Source organism: Microtus pennsylvanicus, chromosome 14, assembly GCF_037038515.1.
Source record: "Microtus pennsylvanicus isolate mMicPen1 chromosome 14, mMicPen1.hap1, whole genome shotgun sequence".
In the NCBI taxonomy this organism is placed as follows: domain Eukaryota; kingdom Metazoa; phylum Chordata; class Mammalia; order Rodentia; family Cricetidae; genus Microtus; species Microtus pennsylvanicus.
Genome location: NC_134592.1, coordinates 58461538 through 58479172, shown reverse-complemented (window position 1 = coordinate 58479172; position 17635 = coordinate 58461538). Strand labels below are relative to the sequence as shown.

The 17635-nt window shown below is 43.5% G+C and overlaps 1 protein-coding gene and 1 long non-coding RNA gene across 5 annotated transcripts in view; both read left to right on the top strand.

Moving 5' to 3' along the window:
- LOC142835124 (uncharacterized) overlaps window positions 1–11935 on the top strand; it is a 101275-nt gene extending 89340 nt beyond the window's left edge. The window contains exons 3-4 of the long non-coding RNA XR_012907750.1: window positions 2096–2232; window positions 11690–11935. This is a non-coding gene — a long non-coding RNA (uncharacterized LOC142835124). The remainder of the gene's footprint in view (window positions 1–2095; window positions 2233–11689) is intronic.
- Window positions 11936–12824: 889 nt separating this feature from the next.
- The window catches only part of Arhgap5 (Rho GTPase activating protein 5), a 66634-nt gene continuing 61823 nt past the window's right edge, over window positions 12825–17635 (top strand). Inside the window, exon 1 of one of the 4 annotated variants that reach the window (XM_075948131.1) lies at window positions 12825–12983. The gene's annotated coding sequence lies outside the window, so the exon portion shown is untranslated. Of the gene's footprint in view, window positions 12984–13070; window positions 13161–13375; window positions 13525–17635 lie in introns of those variants that run through there. The other 3 variants (XM_075948130.1, XM_075948132.1, XM_075948133.1) reach the window with 3 other exon arrangements.

Genomic DNA, 17635 nt, shown 5'->3' with positions numbered 1-17635 from the left:
GACTGACCCTGGGCCTGGAGTGGTGGCACAAGCTTTTAATCCCAGCACATGGGGATGTAGGGAAACTGAGGCAAGTAAAACTATAAAATTCTGTGAGTTTGAGCCAGTCACCAGATCATAGAGCAGAGGTTCTCAACCCCTTCCTAATGCTGCGAACCTTCATGTTGTGGTGAGCCTCCAACCATAAAATTATTTTCATTGCTACCATGTAACTGTAATTTTGCTACTGCTATGAATTATGAATCGTAATGTAAATATCCGTGTATTCCGACAGTCCTAGGCGACCCCAGTGAAAGGGTTGTTTAACCCCCAAAGAGGTCGAGACCCACGTGTTGAGAACCCCTGATGTAGAGAGTTCTAGAATAGCCAGAACTATGTAGAGAGATACTGTCTTAGCTCAGAGAGAGGGAGAGAGAGAGAGAGAGAGAGAGAGAGAGAGAGAGAGAGAGAGAGAGAGCGCCAATATGTGGAAAACGTATCTCTCTATTTCTCTTTGCTGGTGTTTCTGTTCCATTGGGCCTGGTGGCACAAGCCTGTTAATCCCAGCATTCACCAGATGCAGGCGGAGGATCAGTACTCTGAGTAGTCCTAAATTACTAGCAAGTTGGAGCACAGCCTGGACTACATAAGACCGTTTCAAGAAATTAAAGCTGTAACAACAACAGTATTTGGGTTCCAAATAAATTTTTTGCTTTAAAGGAAAAAAAAAAGTCAACACTTTTAGGCTAAAAAATTTGACCACGCACAAAACCTGGTTTTTATTTAAACAATGTGAGACAGCATATGTCGCTGAAGAAGTGTGAATGTTATTTGTATTAGATCATCTAGTACATGGATAAATGTCATTTTTCAATTCTGGGCATTTATACATGTGAGTTCCTTTAATAGACCTGACATTTTAGCTGTTTAAATAGACTATGATTTCTATTCTCCTTACCGCTGTAACTCTGTGGCTGATATTGCTCACATACCCAGAAGGACTGGCTGGGTGAGAGTTCTGTGTCCTGCTTATCTTGAGACTCCTCCCCCCATCACTTTCCCTGGCCCGCCCTGAAGGAAACTGAAACAGTCTATGAAAGAGGGGTGGCTGTCAGGAAATGGAATCTGTGGAATGCCCTTATTCTGGATGAGTTGCAGGCTTCCAAATTCCACAAAAACCCAAATAAAAACAGTCATACGCCAGTTAAAACAAGACCAGACAGCCTCAGAGTGGCCTCCATGCCTCTTGGTGGCATGGCCCTAACTTGAACACTGCCAAAAATCAAAACCACGGGACTACGACTCTGACAATAGAAGAGGAAACAACAGGGTTCCTTCAGAGGGCCTTGGCATTCGAGCCATGGGCTCTGAAAGCGCCCTCAGCGTGGAGCTATGTGAGCGCATCAGTGGTCAGTTTGACGGAGGAGAAATTACCAACCCTCACATTTTTTGTTCTCCAAGAGATCTTGCTATGCTCGTTGTGTTTAAAACGAGAAATCATAAATGATGAAACCATTATAGTGTGACAGAAATTGAAATCTATTTGTTCCTCACCAAAAGCCACAATCTATAGCTCTCCATCTTACTAGTCCTAAAACAAGAAAAGGAACGTGCAGGCAGGAATCGTGCCTCTCCTTTTTCCTATCACAGGCTGGCAGGCAGTATGGAGTGGTAGTTCTTCAAGGAGAAGATGACTCAGAATAGTGCTTCAAAGAAAAAGTTTACGCAAGACTCAAAACTTGTGATGATATAATGTCTCAATAAATACAATAAAGGATGTTGAAAAGAGGCAGATATGATTAGCATGTGCAGTGTTACAAAATAGCTCCTGTTTTCTCAAGTCTAAGAAGTTTAAAGATATGTGATATGTATGTGTAAGATACAAAAGGTGAGTACATCATTTTAGAGCCAGACATCGCCACCGTTAATGGTTTCATTTATTTTCTTTCAGGTTATTTACTTATTCATATTTTTATTTTTTATGTAAATTTTATACAAATTTAAAGTCATAATTGAATTTTCGGATTATACAAAACCCTAAGTAGAGCATTATTTCAGTAATTAAAGATTAACTAGAACTTATTAACCTAGAGAAGTAATACATTTCACTTTTCAGTAGTCAGAGCTCCAACCTGCTGGGCATTGATGCAGCCTGCAGTTCCAACACTCAGCAGCCCAAGCAGGAAGAACTTGCGTTTCAGGTTACCCTCAGCTATGGAACGGTAGCCTGCCTGTCTCAAGGCAAACAGGATGGTAAGTAACCTGTCTCATGGCAAACAAACAAACAAAAATAAAAATGTGAGAACCCAGAGTTCTCAACCAAAGTAAACAAAAACAATAAACCACAGGGATGGAGAGATGGCTCAGAGGTTAAAGCAGCTGTTCCTCTTGCAGAGGACCTGTGTTCCATTCCCAGCACCCACATAATGGCTCACAACCATCTTTAACTCTAGTTAAGATCCAGGGTCTCTGATACCCTCTTCTGACCTCTGTGGGCATCAGGCACACACATGGTGCACAGCCATGCAGGCAAAACACTCTCATACACATAAAATAAACATCTCTAGCAAAACAAAACAAAAACTCCAGAACAGAGGAACTTAAATAAGAGTTGGGTCAATTTGGTAGAAATAACAAGGAGATGAGGAGGCGTTCTGGATCTCTAGATTGTCACTATTCGTGACGTGTTTGCGCATTGTGTATTCTTTACATTTTCAAATGAGGACACTTCCTTTTCATAAGTTACAGTGTATTCCCTGCGACAGTACACTATTCAGAGCTGAGACTTCAGGACCTGCTTTGATTTACAACCCCCTTTGCCAGGGAAAATTTCACACAGCTAGAATATATACAGGTTTATAAAATAGGTATGTGAGTCAAACATATATTTGTAAATCATAAAGAAATGTATTTTATAGTTCCTTGATATACATATAATTTTATCATTCATTAAGGGTAAACAAATGTGTATGCTAATGAGCTGGGTCTGCCAGCTTAATTAAGTCTTGACTGAATATTCAATTCTTCAAGACACAGAATATCTTCAATGCTATTTAAAGTTGATCGATATTTTGATTTTATAATAATCAATGCCAAGAATTCTGCATTGCATAATTACACAGTGTAAAATGTTTAGGGTCACTTCAGGAATGGTTGGAGATTCTGTCCCTACTCGCAAGCCAAAGATTAATTTAATGATCTTTTCGTGGAACACCAACAGCAATTTTTAAATTAAGCATAACACAAGATAATCCAAAGATAAACTGATTTGATATTCACCTGCTGAAGAATGAGGGTTGGAAAACATTATAAGTCGTTTCCTGTAATGAAATTATTATGTTTCTATAAAAGCAAAATACTTTGTTGCATGCAGTGAAAACATGGCCATTCATGTCATGCTGTGGTCTGGAGGTTGAGTGGAGGCATTGTTTGGCACGAGAACATGTGCCTTGTGAGGTGACAAGTTGTGTTAGGACCTGGACTGCAATGAAGTCATGTGATTCTGCATGGGGGAGCGCTGCCACAAACAGCTTCAGTGGATGCTTGAATTAACTTTTTGGTCATTGTATATTCAGACACTTTTGCATGGCTGCAACAGTTTCATGACCCTGACATTAAGTTTCATGACTTCATTTGGGGTTGGACCCTCCCTGTAGCTTAAGAAGTTGGGTTCTGCTGGGTGGTGGTAGCGCACGCCTTTATTCCCAGCACTCGGGAGGCAGAGGCAGGCGGATCTCTGTGAGTTTGAGGCCAGCCTGGTTTACAAGAGCTAGTTCCAGGACAGGCTTCAAAGCTACAGAGAAACCCTGTCTCGAAAAACGAAACAAAACAAAACAAACAAACAAAAAAAGAGGCTGGGTTCTATGCTGAAACAACTGTTGAGAATACTTTTGCAAATTTCTATTATGGGGATGATTTTGCTTTAAGAGTTGACTGATGAGATGATCGGGAGAGTTAGGAGTTTTACCCTTATGCAAGTTACAAGAACTGTCAGCAGCCCGTCCCATTGCAAGGCAGATCCACAGAACACTGTCAAAACCAGAACTCCTTTATCAGAATTGGTATGACACTTGGGATGTGTACCAAAATAACACGAACCCGCAGGCCATACTGAAGATGTACACACAGGAAATCAGAAGTGAATAGCCAAACTGCAGTAACCTATTTTCTTTCTCATCTCTAAACCACGGTGGCATGTGGTTTCTTTGGAGCCAAGACGTTGCCTTGTTCTGTAAAATATTCAAAGGTATAGCTTTAGCAACTGAAAAGATCACACTGAACCACTCGAAAAGTGTGCTTGGCTTACAAGAGCTCAGCACCTTTCGAAGGCACTGGCTGTGAATCGGGTACCAACGAGATTGGCTGCAGTCCACTTGTTTCTGACCCCATGCCTCAGAAGCCCTGCTCACAGCTATGATATTGTGATGAGGCTCCCAAGAATAAGTGGACGCAGATGCATGTTCACATATGTTAGTCCTTCCTTGAGACTCTCTGATAGAATGACTATTACTATTCCTACAAACAGATAAACAAAGAGCCAAACAGAATGAGTAACACACAGCTATACTATTCGAGCAAGGAAGAGTAACAGAAGAAAGTCTGGCTAACCAAGCCCTGTTGAGGAAGACTAACTCTAAGGGTGCCCTAGAGACAGAGGCATCACTCAGCGATGTTCCGTCTTTTGCAAGTTTAGAATGTTGCTTAGAAGAAAAGCACTGGACGCTTATACATGGGAGTGAACTGTAGCAAGCGTTACCGGGAAAATGGAAACCTAACTTTATCACTGTATTAAACAAACTTTTAAGGCTTTGCTTCGAAGAGTCAGCATGACAGACAGTGTAAGCTCTAAAGAGGTTCCACCTCAATGATCAAACAACAAGCCGGTTTAAAAATGGGCAAAATACGGAAGAAATGCATTAAAGAGAGAGATACCAGTGACTAATAAACACATTAAAAGATACTCTGCATCATTTACTTATCAATAGACATTCAGGGTCAAACAGTAATGAAATACGACTTTGCACCTATTAGAAAGTCTTTAATAAAGGCCTATAGGTGTATAATCACAAGTGTTGACCAGTGTGGGGAACAGCTATAACGTTCACACATTGTGGGTTGAAGTATAAAATAATCCTTTAGAATATGTTTGAGATTTTCTTGTAAGGTTAAACATAAAGGCTTACCATAAAAACCTATCAACTCTGCCCATTTAAGAGAAATTAAAATGTATATCCATACACATATTTGTATGTTATCATTCTTTAGTGCTATTGCCCACAGAGGGCAAATGATGGAAACTATTTGAATATTAGTTAGCTGGCGAGTGAACAGAGAGACTGGAGTTTGGTCACACGGTGGAATGCTACTCAGTAATGGGAAGGAACTACTGAAGCATGCTAAAAACATGCATGAATCTCAAAAGTATCAAGCTAAGTAGGAGACAAGTCCTTAAGATCACATATGGTTTTATGCTGCTTACATGACATGTCCAGAATAAGGAACTATCTGGGGGAAAGTACATTAGTGGTTGATGTGGGCTTTTTCTCTGTATGCTGTGATATGCTGCGATATAGCTTTTGTGATTATTTTGGGGATGAGCAGATGGAAACGAACAAGTGGCCCTCCTTACAACACGTGGTTATCTAGACGTAAGGATGGAAATGAAACTTATCATAAATGGGCAAAAATGGAAACCATGTAGCTTGAATAGTTTACTAATGTGGTTATTGGGACCCAGAATGGGCTACTCAGCTATACTGCTTGGAGGCAGAGTAATGAATGAATTTGGGAAGTTTGAAGACCCATGATCTTAGAAAATAAAAGGTAATTTTGGGGAAAAGAAGGTACAAATCAGTAGATCTTACAACATGAATAGGCAAAGTTTGTTCAGAAAGGTCTAGAAATCCAAACCTAAAGACATGGAGTTTAGGAACAGGGGTTGGTTATGATTTGCTTGTGTGTGTGTGTGTGTGTGTGTGTGTTTTCCTAAGAGAGGGTTTCTTTGGGACCTGTCCTGGAACTAGCTCTTGTGGACCAGGTTAACCTCGAACTCACAGAGCCTACCTCTGTCTCCCGAGTGCTGGGATTAAAGGTGCGTGCCACCACCACCCAGCTGCTTGGGTTGTGTTTTGAGATAGGGTTCCACCCTGGATTTCAGGGTGGCCTGGCACTCACTCAGTGGTGCAGACTGACTTTGAATGTGTAGCACTCACTCCTTACCCTCCCGAGTACTGTGATTCCAGAAGCCACCTCATGTCTTTTAGAACTGAGGTTGACTGAGAATCCGTTCACCTGGAGTGAAGGGGAGGAAGTGGAAGGTCGGGTGTGTCACTGCTGTTATAATTTGTTTCTTTTGGTTAGTTCTTTATCTTTGTGGAGAGGGAGTGTACTAAGAACAAAACTGAAAGGGAAGCCAAAGCCAGGAGCCACAGCTTTGTCCCGGGTGTGGCGGGGTGTGGCTGAGAGTCACATTCATAGTAAACCAGGAAGAATTGAAGCCTGGTCTGTGGGTTCACTGCACAAGACAACTTCACCAAATAACACCAGAGTGGAGAAAAGATTGCTTCCAAAGACCTCTGAAGATCCTAACAGCAAACATAGCTTGAGATAAAATTCGACTTTTTTATCTGAGGTCTTCTGCTTTCCCAGTTCAGTAGTCTTTCATGACAGATTTGTATAATTCCTTTGCACTGTAGTAAGATCTTTCTTTCTTTCTTTCTTTCTTTCTTTCTTTCTTTCTTTCTTTCCTTTCCTTTCCTTTCCTTCCTTCCTTTCTTCCTTCCTTCCTTCCTTCTTTTTTTTTTTGTTTGTTTTGCTTTTCAAGACAGGGTTTCTGTAGCTTTGAAGCCTGTCCTGGAACTAATTCTTATACCAGGCCTCGAACTCACAGAGATCTGCCTGCCTCAGGCTCCCGAGTGCTGGGATTAAAGGCGTACGCTACCACTGCCCGGCTCATCTTCTTTTTCTTATATTTTTGGTTGTGAGCCTAGCCTTTAACAGCTGAACCATCTTTCCAGCCCTCGTCTTCCTTTCCTTAAACTGGTGCTGCGTTCAGGAGCATGCAGAGGCAGAGAAGAGCTGCAGAACAATAGCCTCCGCTTACAGAAGCAGCCCTTATTGACCTGGGATGGTGGCATGCAAAAGTAAGCCGTGTGTGACAAGCCTACATGGAGACCATCTAAATGAAATATATTCTATAGTGAACCTTTCATTCCAAAAGAGAGAGATGGGAATTCCTGGAAGTATCTGCTTGCTTTGTCAGCATTTGTGAAAATGCTACTTTTACAAATACCTATTAGATGTTTGATGAGGCCGTCTCCAGTATGGGTAATGCTATGTTTGAAACAGGGTGTCATGTGGCCCAGACTGGCCTTAAACTCACCGTGTACCTGAGGATAATGTTGAACTCCTGATCCACTTGTCTGTGCCTCCCAGGTGCTGGGATCACAGACACAGATTGCCACATTGGCTTATGTGGGGTTAGGGAATGAACCTCTTGCATACTAGACAAGGGCTCTACCAATTCAATGACATCTTCTGCGTTGGCTGATACTACTGACTGGTAGACTTCAGAATTTAAAAGTTGAGTCCTCAAATACAAGTATGTTCTTCAGTCATAGTTCATTCCACGGAAACTTTAAAAAGCCATCAAAGCAATGTTACCTAGAATCACCGTGTGGCAATAATGTACTTATTACCGCTGTTTCCTTTTGTCAGAAGTTACCATAAACAGAACCAGACAATGCCCAAAGTGGCCAGCCTGTAAGAGACAAAGAGAGAGATGGGAAAGCGAAAAGCTAGAAGACAGAAAGTGGAAAGAACACCTAGCAGGTGACTAAAGGCATAGAAAGACAAGACAAGTGAAGGAAAGAAGGAAACTACCATTCCACAGTGCAGATTAAATAGTAACATATTGAGCAATAATGTTGCCATCTTGTTTGTGAACATTTTCTTTCTCCACAAACTATTATGGTGTTATTGCTTTTTAGTGAGACTTCACTCTGCATAAAACACTGGTGTTTTTCTTAGTGAATAGATAATTCTAAAATATAACTTTAAATATTTGCTTACAGAGCTAGGTGTGTGGATAAATGATAGTGCACTTGCCTAGGGTTGTGAGTCTTTGGATTCCATCCTCAGCACGGCAGGGAAGATGAAGAAGATGATGACAAGGACACTGAACTCCATTTAAATTCAATCTTGGAAGAATTTGACTTATTTTATTTAAGGAGCACATGAAATGTTTCACATTTATTTTATACTTTATCACTTTTATTTTGTCATGTTAATAAAAATCTCAGGATTGATAATGTAAATACTTTTATGGGAAAACTAAAAAGCAACCCTCTAATAGCCATTCCTATTGAATCACTACAAACAAGGGTGAGAAACCAAGTAAGTGACATCGACCTGCCTGTCCGGGGTTGTGCTGAGGAGGAAGAGAAAGCCTGATTATGGAAAGAATTTGATTAATATTCCTTACTGTCTAAAAGTACTAAGGAGGAAGAAGCATTCAGGGCTAAACATGGATGAGACATAATGAAATTGTCTCAAAAGAGTATTTATAAATATATAATAGTTGAGCTAGAAGAATCATAATATTTTTGGTTTTCTTTTTTCCTTGACAAAATGCATAGGTATGGACAGGCAAAGCAAATATTTACCATCTACTGTAGTTTATAGTAAGGAAAACTGATAGAGCCTTAATTGCAGAGTGATTAGCTATCTTATTGTTGATTAGAGGAAGCTCTGATGCTGCACCAATTCTTTAGGACGTTCCCTGATGTTTCAGATCCATAGTTATTTGTTGCAGATGTCTCATCTCACCTACCAGAGAGATATGATATGGAAAAGCGTGGGCTGTACATTGGGAAGGACAACTAAATCAACGTTTATGCTTTTTTCCCCCTTAAAGTAATTATCTCAGCTGGTACTTCAAAACATAATAGAAATCCTTCTGTTAGTAATAAATCCCAGGAATCCATAAAACCTAGAGTGTTTCATATTAGCAAATATTTACTAAGCTTTGAACCAATAACCACATATTTTATCATTGTATGGAGCCAGATACGCACTCATAATTCCCACCCAGAAGAGCTCACAATCTAACTTTAGTCTACACTAAGGATGAGAGAATTCTCAGAAATTATAATAATGTACAGTGACCAGACAGTCACAATACAGCTTTCTGCTTCTCGCTTACAGGATTTGGGAATGACAGAAGAGACAGTCTAAGAGAGAGAATCTGAATCTGTCACTTAGTCACCTTTTCAATTATTTTTCAGCTTTATAGGGTTAACCTTATTGGGGTTGATTAAATTCAAGCTGCGATCTTTTATAAAAACGCAATGGAGGGTCCAGATGGCCTAACAATACTCCCTTTGTCAGGGGAAATAGCTTGAAGACCTTTTTATTTTGTCTAATTAAAGTATTTGTGCTGGTGGGACCTGAGTGAATTATTATTACTTTAAGAGAAGTATACATTACAAATATTCATTATAAATAGTGATTGTTCTATAGTAGAGTGCTAACTTTGACAATCTCAGTTATGTCCTAGGACTAGAGTGTCAGGAACATGACATTTTGAAGCTAGATTCTGATACCATCTTTGGGATTTCAGCCTGAAAATATGGTTCTGGAGAGTCAACAGAACAAGGTTCGGTGGAACAAAAAGCCAGAAAGGTCAATGCAGTAGTTTCCTTCTGCTCCATCCCCATACTTGTGATTACCTTAACTCTTGTCAAAATATTTCCTACGTTAACAGCCAAGACGTAATTAACACTCTTGTCTTCATGTTGAAACTATCGTTGGTAGCAGTAAAACAAATACAAGGGAAGCCCCGTGCCTCTCCACTCAGCAGATGGCTGCAGGGGCTGTTTATATGCCATCGGTTGCCCACCTGCAGGAGGAAAGCCCCATCTTGCCATGCCATTCCCACGTCACCAGTCTTAACTGTCCGAGGCAGAGGGTGCTAGTGAGGAGAAGGGGATAGGCAGGAGGGTTGGGCACAAGCTGAGAAATGCCATAGGAAAGGAGACAATAGGCTTACATGTGCTTTTGGTGCAGTCATTGCTATCCTTATTCTCCATCTCTGTGTATTTTGTCTGTAATCAAGACAACATTCCGAGATAGGCTCTTCTCTGGAAACTCTGTGTCAGCTAGGCAAAGTCCTACCTTTGACTTTTGTGTGTTCTTGGTTGAGGCTACCAAAGACAATGCTGTTATGATCAAAGACTTCCAGCAGGGGGTGTAACTGCTCCTATAGGGTAAGTTCCTGTGAGGACAGAGTTCATGCATTTCCAACAGAGGTGGAATTATGGTAACGTTTTTATGACTGCCTTACCCTTTGGTTCAAAAACGACAATGTATATTAATATTCTGTTAGGATAAGTTGAAGAGATAGTAATTTGTACAGATGAATATTTAAATTAAAACCCTAAAATGCCTGACTGGGATGTTATTCTGCCTTTTTCTTTGTCCCAAAGTAAAAGAAGAACAAAGCTCTGGGTGATTTTAATTATCCAGTACACCAGAAGAAGTGCTTACATTTAATTCCAGATAAGGAGTAAAGAGGCAAGAAAGTTGGGTGCTATTTGTTCCGGCTCCCCCATAGCACCCCGAATGAGTTTAAAGAACCATTTCCTCATTTTTCTGAACATAGTCTCTTTTGGGTGGGGAGGGTGAGTGTTTCAAAGCTCAGGATTATACATACACCCTTTAATGCCCCTTACCTAATATAGACATTATCAGTCCCAGAACTTTGGCCTCTAATCCCCGTTTTCAGATTTCTGAAGCAACAGAAGACCACGCTCCATTTCTCAGAGAGAAACAGTGACATGGGGACAACAGCAGTGGAGACTTCTGTAATTAGTAAGTAGTTTATGAATAGTAATGAGTCAAGTCTTGGATGTGCATAAGTCAAGATGGATGGTGCAGGACAAAAAATGCCAGCTATGAAAATTATTGCTTGAAAACCAAATTGGGGGGGGTTCTTTACTAAGAGAAATGAGATTTCAAGTCCTTTTTGCCCCTAGTATCATGTCCTACAGCTGAAAATTACACCTTTTTATGCTAATGTTTCCTTTATGAGCCCTGATTTATTTGACTGCAGATATGTTGATAAATGCCCATGGTTAGAGATTTTTCTGGTTGTTTAGAAAGTAATTCCAAAATTGTCCTATTATGGGTACCCTATAGTACTAATATCTTATTCAGGTTATCTTTTTTTAGTTGCCTCCAAGCACTGTTTATGGGCTTTTTGTATAAAAATAAGAAATACACAAAACACATTAAGTTCAAGCCTATATAAGGGATTAGGGCCTCATCTCCCAAGTGTTCTCCCCCCCCTTCTCTGTTACTCCATCGCTGTCGGGGTCGGTGGCAGAAGATGCTCTTTGGCCGTCCTCCCCTTAGTTTGTAAGCATCCGCACACACAACCTCCTCTTCTGTTCTTAGTAACATTCGGATGCAGCAAGGGTTGGAGTCAGATTTTAGTCAAGCCTTTTTAAAAGGAGCAAAATTACCGAGAAATTAGGAATAGCTTTTCTGCTCTTAAACTATTTTAAGTTTACCTTTGAGGAATATGGACAGTGCGGGGACATGAAGGAAGGAACAGACGGCTCTTTTGTCAGAATATTGTGACAGATACAGGGACAAATATCTTCTAAACCAATTTGCACTAACAGGCAGTTTTTGTTTTCTTTCCCGACAGTGTGTAACTATACTTCTGGATGGTAGCAGTGACGCCATTTTAACAGTAAAAAGCAACATTGGCTAGTTTCAGACCCTATGGAGCCTGAGAGGAACTCGGATTTTAGATCATCTTCAGACGTTTACTGATGATAAACTGTTTCCAGTGCAGCAAACAAATCTTCCCCCAAAGAGAAATTCTCCCTCAAATTCCTTTACAAGAACCAATGAATTGGAGCAGATTTGTGTTTTTCCCTCATTCTTTTATCTCCTGGCAGCTCTTGTAACATTTCCGGATAAAATTGGGGTGACCTTGGGAAAGCCACAGTTTCTTCAGAGCTTATTATAAAGGCCATGGTTCCTATCGCTCATACTCTCTACTTTCTATGCACAGAAGAAAAATACATGGAAAGCTGAACGTACTCCCAAACTTGTGATATTTCTAGAAGTCTCGAAAAAAAGGTTGAATACATTTTAAAGCACTATCATGAAAGCCAGGAGGCAGAGAGTTTCTGAAGTTGAGCTGATTGTGAGCTAGGGCCCTTGGGACCACCCTAAACCACCAAAATCTTGGCGTGTCGCTCAACTTCCCTAAGAACGGCCAGGATCAAGGGCCTGTGTCTCTGTGTCGTGCCCAAGGAGAGAGGACTCCTCTCGCCTCCGTCTAGCTCTGGCTTCTGGCTGAGAGTGGGACACACACACGGAGACAAGTCCCTGCAGCGGAGCTCGGAGCTCCGGTACATTCTTTCCCCTTTGCATTCCTCAGTGCTCAGAGACCTTGACCCTAGGGCTCGGAGGGATTTAATCGAGGAGCGCTCGGCGCCCGTGCCGTGCCTCGCAAGGGCTCACACAACATTCAAGTTCCTTTGCAGGACTCCGAGTTACCGCCAAACACCGGAACGGAGGCTGGGGAGAGGGCAGGGGAGGCTCGGCCACCACGCAAGGCGTGCGGCGGCGCCTAAAGCGTGGAGGATGGGACGGAGGAGGAGCAGAACGCGGAGAAAGGGGAGAGCGGAGGAGAGCCGCTCACGCCAATGGGTAGCAGGGAAAAGGTGAGAAGGAAGGGAGTAGGAGCGGGAACCAATGGATGGCGGAGGCGGAGACGGGGGGGAGGGGCGGAAGCCAATGGGGAGCGGGGGCCCGAGCGGGGACGCGGCCCGGCGCGCTCTCTCGCTGGCTCTCGCGCGCGCCCCCTCCCTCCCTCCCCTCCCCTCTCACCCTCCCTCCCGGCGCGGAGGCTCGCGCCTTCCCGGTTCCCGGGAGACGAGGGCAGGGGCGGGGCCGAAGCGGGAACGCGGTTCGGGAGGCGTCCCGAGGTGAGCGCCGCGGGGCTGGGGGGAGGGGGGTTGGGGGATTCTGGGGCGGGCGCGGGCACGCAGGCGCGCCCCCGTGCTGCCCGCGCCGCCCCCGGCCGGGTGTGTGTGGCTCCGCGGCCGCGCGCGTGCGCGTGCGTGCGTGCGTTCCGGCGGTGCGCGCCCGGGAGAGATGCTGAGGTAAAGTTCGGGGAGAGAGGGAGAGATCCGTCAGCGCGAGGAGCCCGAGTGGCCGCCATTACTGAGCCCAGCGCGACGGCGGGCGCGGGGGAAGGGGGGAGGGTCGGGGCCGCCACCGCCACCGCTGCTGCCGCCGCCGCCGCCGGCGGGAGGGCGGGCGGGTTACCAGGCAGCGCGAGCCGCGGGGCTCGGGCTTTCGGGGCGTGTGTGTCGGCGAGGGCGGGGGGAGCGCGCGGGCAGCGAGAGGCGAGCCGAGAGTGGAGGAGGCGGCGGCGGCGGGAGCGCTCCCCAGGAATGTCGCTGCCGCCGCCACCGCCGGGGCCGCTGCCGTTGAGGAGGCGACGGAGGAGACCGGCGTTGTTAGGTAGGACCTGGAGAGCCGTCTGCGCGGGGCCTGCCGCTCCCCTGCCGCCGGGGACCCTCGCTCGCCCGCCCGCCGCCGCCGCCGGTTGTAACCAGTTCAAGGGGCTGGGGCCGGGCGGCTGGGTCCTCGCCGGCCGGGCGGCGGCGGGGGGGAGCCGGGCGGCTGAAGGGCAGAGAGGCCGGAGAGGGGCCGCTTTCTCCACAGGTGACCGGGCCGGGGTCGGCGGAGGCCTGCTGCTGCTGCTGCTGCTCGCCGAGCTCGCGCCGGCCCCGCCAGGCGTCCGCGCCCCGCGCCACCTTCACTTGTCCGGGGGCCCAGAGGGGGCGCGGGGAAGGAAGGTGGCGGGGTCGGCTGGCTGGGCGGCTGCGGTTAACGAGTTCCACCTGGGAAGGCGGGGGAGCGCGGGGGGCGCCGAGCCGCGGAAACCCGATCTCGCCCTGCAAACTTAACCGCCTGCCTGCCTGCACCCCGGATCGGCCCTTTCACTTTTTTCCTCCTTATCTGCTCGGCTCCTCCCTAGGTCCTCGACCACATTCCCGGCTCCTAAGGCTCGGGCTGGGGAATGAGAAGTTGCACTGCGCCACCCAAACACAGGACTCCTTCCCCGTCGTTTTGGCCGCTCCTGGGCTGGGGCTTGTGATCCCGAGTTTCTCTTCGCGGGAATAACCTCTAAAAAATTTCCCTCGGTTCCCAGCAAAGAAAAGTATCGGGGTGGGGGCGGGGAGCGGCTCGGGAGCGCGCGTGCACTTATCCACTCAGAAATACACCCGCTCACACCCTCCCTCCCTCTCCAGCGTTATTGGAAATGCAAGTGAGGTGCAAACTGTGTGTGGAGCCGAGGCTGAAGGGTGCTGGAAAGTAAGGGCGAACTACTAGGGCGGCTGATAAAATGCCGAGAAAGTTGCAGGGGAGACGCGTACATACTTTTCCCATATGATGGAAATCCAGTTTGGGCCAGCGCTTAGTAAAAGAGAAGTGAAATATACTAAGTCAAAACCAAAATAGTGAGACGAGAGGATTTTTGCAAGCCTTTCTAAACTTAATTGTTATCAGTCTCCTTTTTCTTTTGTGAAGGTGGAAAGCAAGGGCACTTTCCCAGATGTTCAGGTGTGAGGCAGTGGAGTGCCCCTCGGTTGGTCTTTGTGCTTGTTGCCCTTGTGCAGGTGTTGGGGGGCGGTCATTGTCCAGTCTGCTTAAATCTAAAACCCACACCCAGTTTGAACAGAATGTTAGGAGATATTTGCCTGCATCGAGGAGACCCATGGACGAGTTCTCTCAATCTCCATTTAAAACGATTCTTCCGGAAACCATTGCATCCAGATGGAACTGTTCCCGAAAAATATTTTGGTTTCAATACAGACTTCAGTAAAATGAGTTCGGAAATGTTTTACTGTTCCAGTTTTGCTGCATGGTACTCCCTTTCCAGTATTTTTATATACTGGGATTAATATTATAGGGAACCTGCAGCTTCCAGAGAAATTTTGCTTTAATTTTAAATTTCTCATTTTGTGCTCTTTTATCTTTTGTAATTGATCCATATTTGTCCAGTCTATAAAAGGTAGAGCAGAGGAAGGAAGTTCTAAGTGTGGGTCACAAAAATCTGTTAAGGCATTAGAGAAGTTTCTATAAATTGTGGATTGAAAGGCTAGAGATCTATGTGCTTTTTAGCTTCAAGAAATTGATCTGATTGACTTAAAGCAGAATCCAATAGTATTGGTAATTAGATAACTATTGATTTGGTTGTCCTCTTTAGGCTACATTCTTTAATCCAGGTCAGCATGCCTTTACCATTCTTTGTATATTCATTATTAAGAGCGTCAGGAGTGGGCTTGGTTACATGTGGATAGAAAAATACTGCCACACAATTATGTATATTTAAACTATTTTGGCAGTTAGATATTTTCTTCTTACGCTGTTAGACTTTGAAACCAGGACCTTGAACACAGAGCTACATCTCCAGCCCCTGTGAAAATCAGTTCAGTATCGCAATATCTTAGTTTTCTTACATGGTTTTTTACCTTGACTGTTTTGGAGACCCATCTCCTTTTTTAGAATGATAGGTGTAACACACATTTTTTTTTTTTGACAATAATTTTCACGTTGAAAGTTAAGGTTTTCTATGAAATGCTGTGTTTCCTTTTTGGGTGATATTGGATATGATTCAACTTAGGTTCCTCCCCTCCCACACACACACACATACGCACAGCTGGGAATTGAACCCAAGCCCTTGAACATACTAGGCAGTCACTCTTACTCTACCTTAGGAGTTAACTTTTTGTTAATTGAACAAAAGTGTGTTTCATGAATACTATACTAAACTTTTCCAATTGTTTATTTGGATATATAGTTTTTTCTTTGCAAATCAAGAAGGCACTGTGATTAATTGACTCAAGAAGCATTGTATAGTGTTGTTTCGTGTTTGTAATATTCTTTAAGTACAAGAAAGAAATGTGTCTAAAAGAATAGTGAAGAAATTTTAATAAAGTCATATGTCATCCATTTGGTAGTTTGTGTAATGAGCAAGGCTTTGTTGATTTTATCAAACTGGGGGACAATATTAGTGTGTTGGGTTGGTGTAGAGCACTTATACAGCAAGTATGTACACCGCCCTTGGTACCTTCCCTAGAACTGCAAACAAACTAGAATGAAAGGTTAAAGAATTTTTCAAAACCAGACATAAGAATTTGAAATACGTTCTTTGAGTTTCATACCTTCCCCTGGATGCCTTGAGACTTCCTCTGACAAGTCTCCCTCCCAAACTAAGGCATTTTCTGTATTTAACACATGAAAGTTAGTTTACATTAAGTGTTAAAACCTCTGATTTGTTGTTTATTAATTTGATTATTTATATTTAGCACTTAACGTGCCATGGGGATAAAGTGATGAGCTAGAGGTTAGGGTAGTTCAGACTTTCGTTAAGAAGTAATAACTGTAAAGGACTAAGTAGATAAAGTACCCAAGGTATAGAAAAGAGAACAACTCTTTCCCTCGTTGTCTCTTCGGGAATTCTTCACAGAAGAAAACATTTTTGAGTTCTTTTTACCCTCTCCGTGTACTGGAAGCTGACTCTCCACAAGGCTGTTCAGTAAAATAATAACTTTTATCTTACCCTTAGAACTAGAAGTATTAGGAAAAGTTATATGTAACTTTTATTTCATGGTTAAAACATGGGTAAAATTTGTCACTTAGGTTTTTCTCAAGCTTTTTTTTTATCATACAGAGTTACTGTCAAACATTTGCTTTTTTTCATAACTTCAAATTAATCTTGTTAAACCTTAGCACATTTATTGAGCCTCTGGCACTGTGAGCAATACAAGAAAGTAAGTGTGTTTGGAGTATAGTCTTAACTCCTTAGAGTTTATTTATTTTTAATTTTGAAGTCCCCTCTCCCACCTGTTGATTTGTATATGCACATGTGCATGCAGATGCTCTTGGAGGCCAGAAGAGGGCATCAGCTCTCCTGGAGCTAGATTATTGGTGAGCTTCGGCCTCTGCAAGAGCAGTCAGTACCTGCTTCTTAACTGCTGAGTCTGTCTCCACCCCAGAACTTACAGTTTTGTGTGAGAGAAAGAATTTGAGACATGGAACAATATAAAAATAGTTAAATGTGAGTCCAATACAGAACAGGTGAGTTTGACAACAGGATAGTACATTACTAATTTAAAATTTGCTATAAAGGGTTGGAGATTGGGCTCAGCAGTAAGAGCACTTGCTGCTCTTCTGGAGGATCCAGATTCTAGTCCCAGCATTCGTATGGTAGCTAGCAACTATCTGTACCTCCAGTTCCAGGGGAATCTAATGAAATGACCTTTGATGGCCTTAGTGGGCGATTCATACACATCAAATAAGTAAGACTTAAAAAACTGCATACAATGTAATAAAGAAATTTCTACAAAAGAGATGCTATCTGAAAGTAGTATATAGTTAGGATAGTGAGGGGGGGAAATTGAAGTAGTAATGACTAGACCAAAAGAATGCAGGAAAAGCAGGCCAGATTGGCAGATGAGAAGAGAATAATGCAAGGTGAAAGCTTAAGAGCATCATGAGAAAATTAAAATATTGGGAGAAAATGCAAGCATAAGAGTAATAAAGAGGTCATGGAGAAATAAAC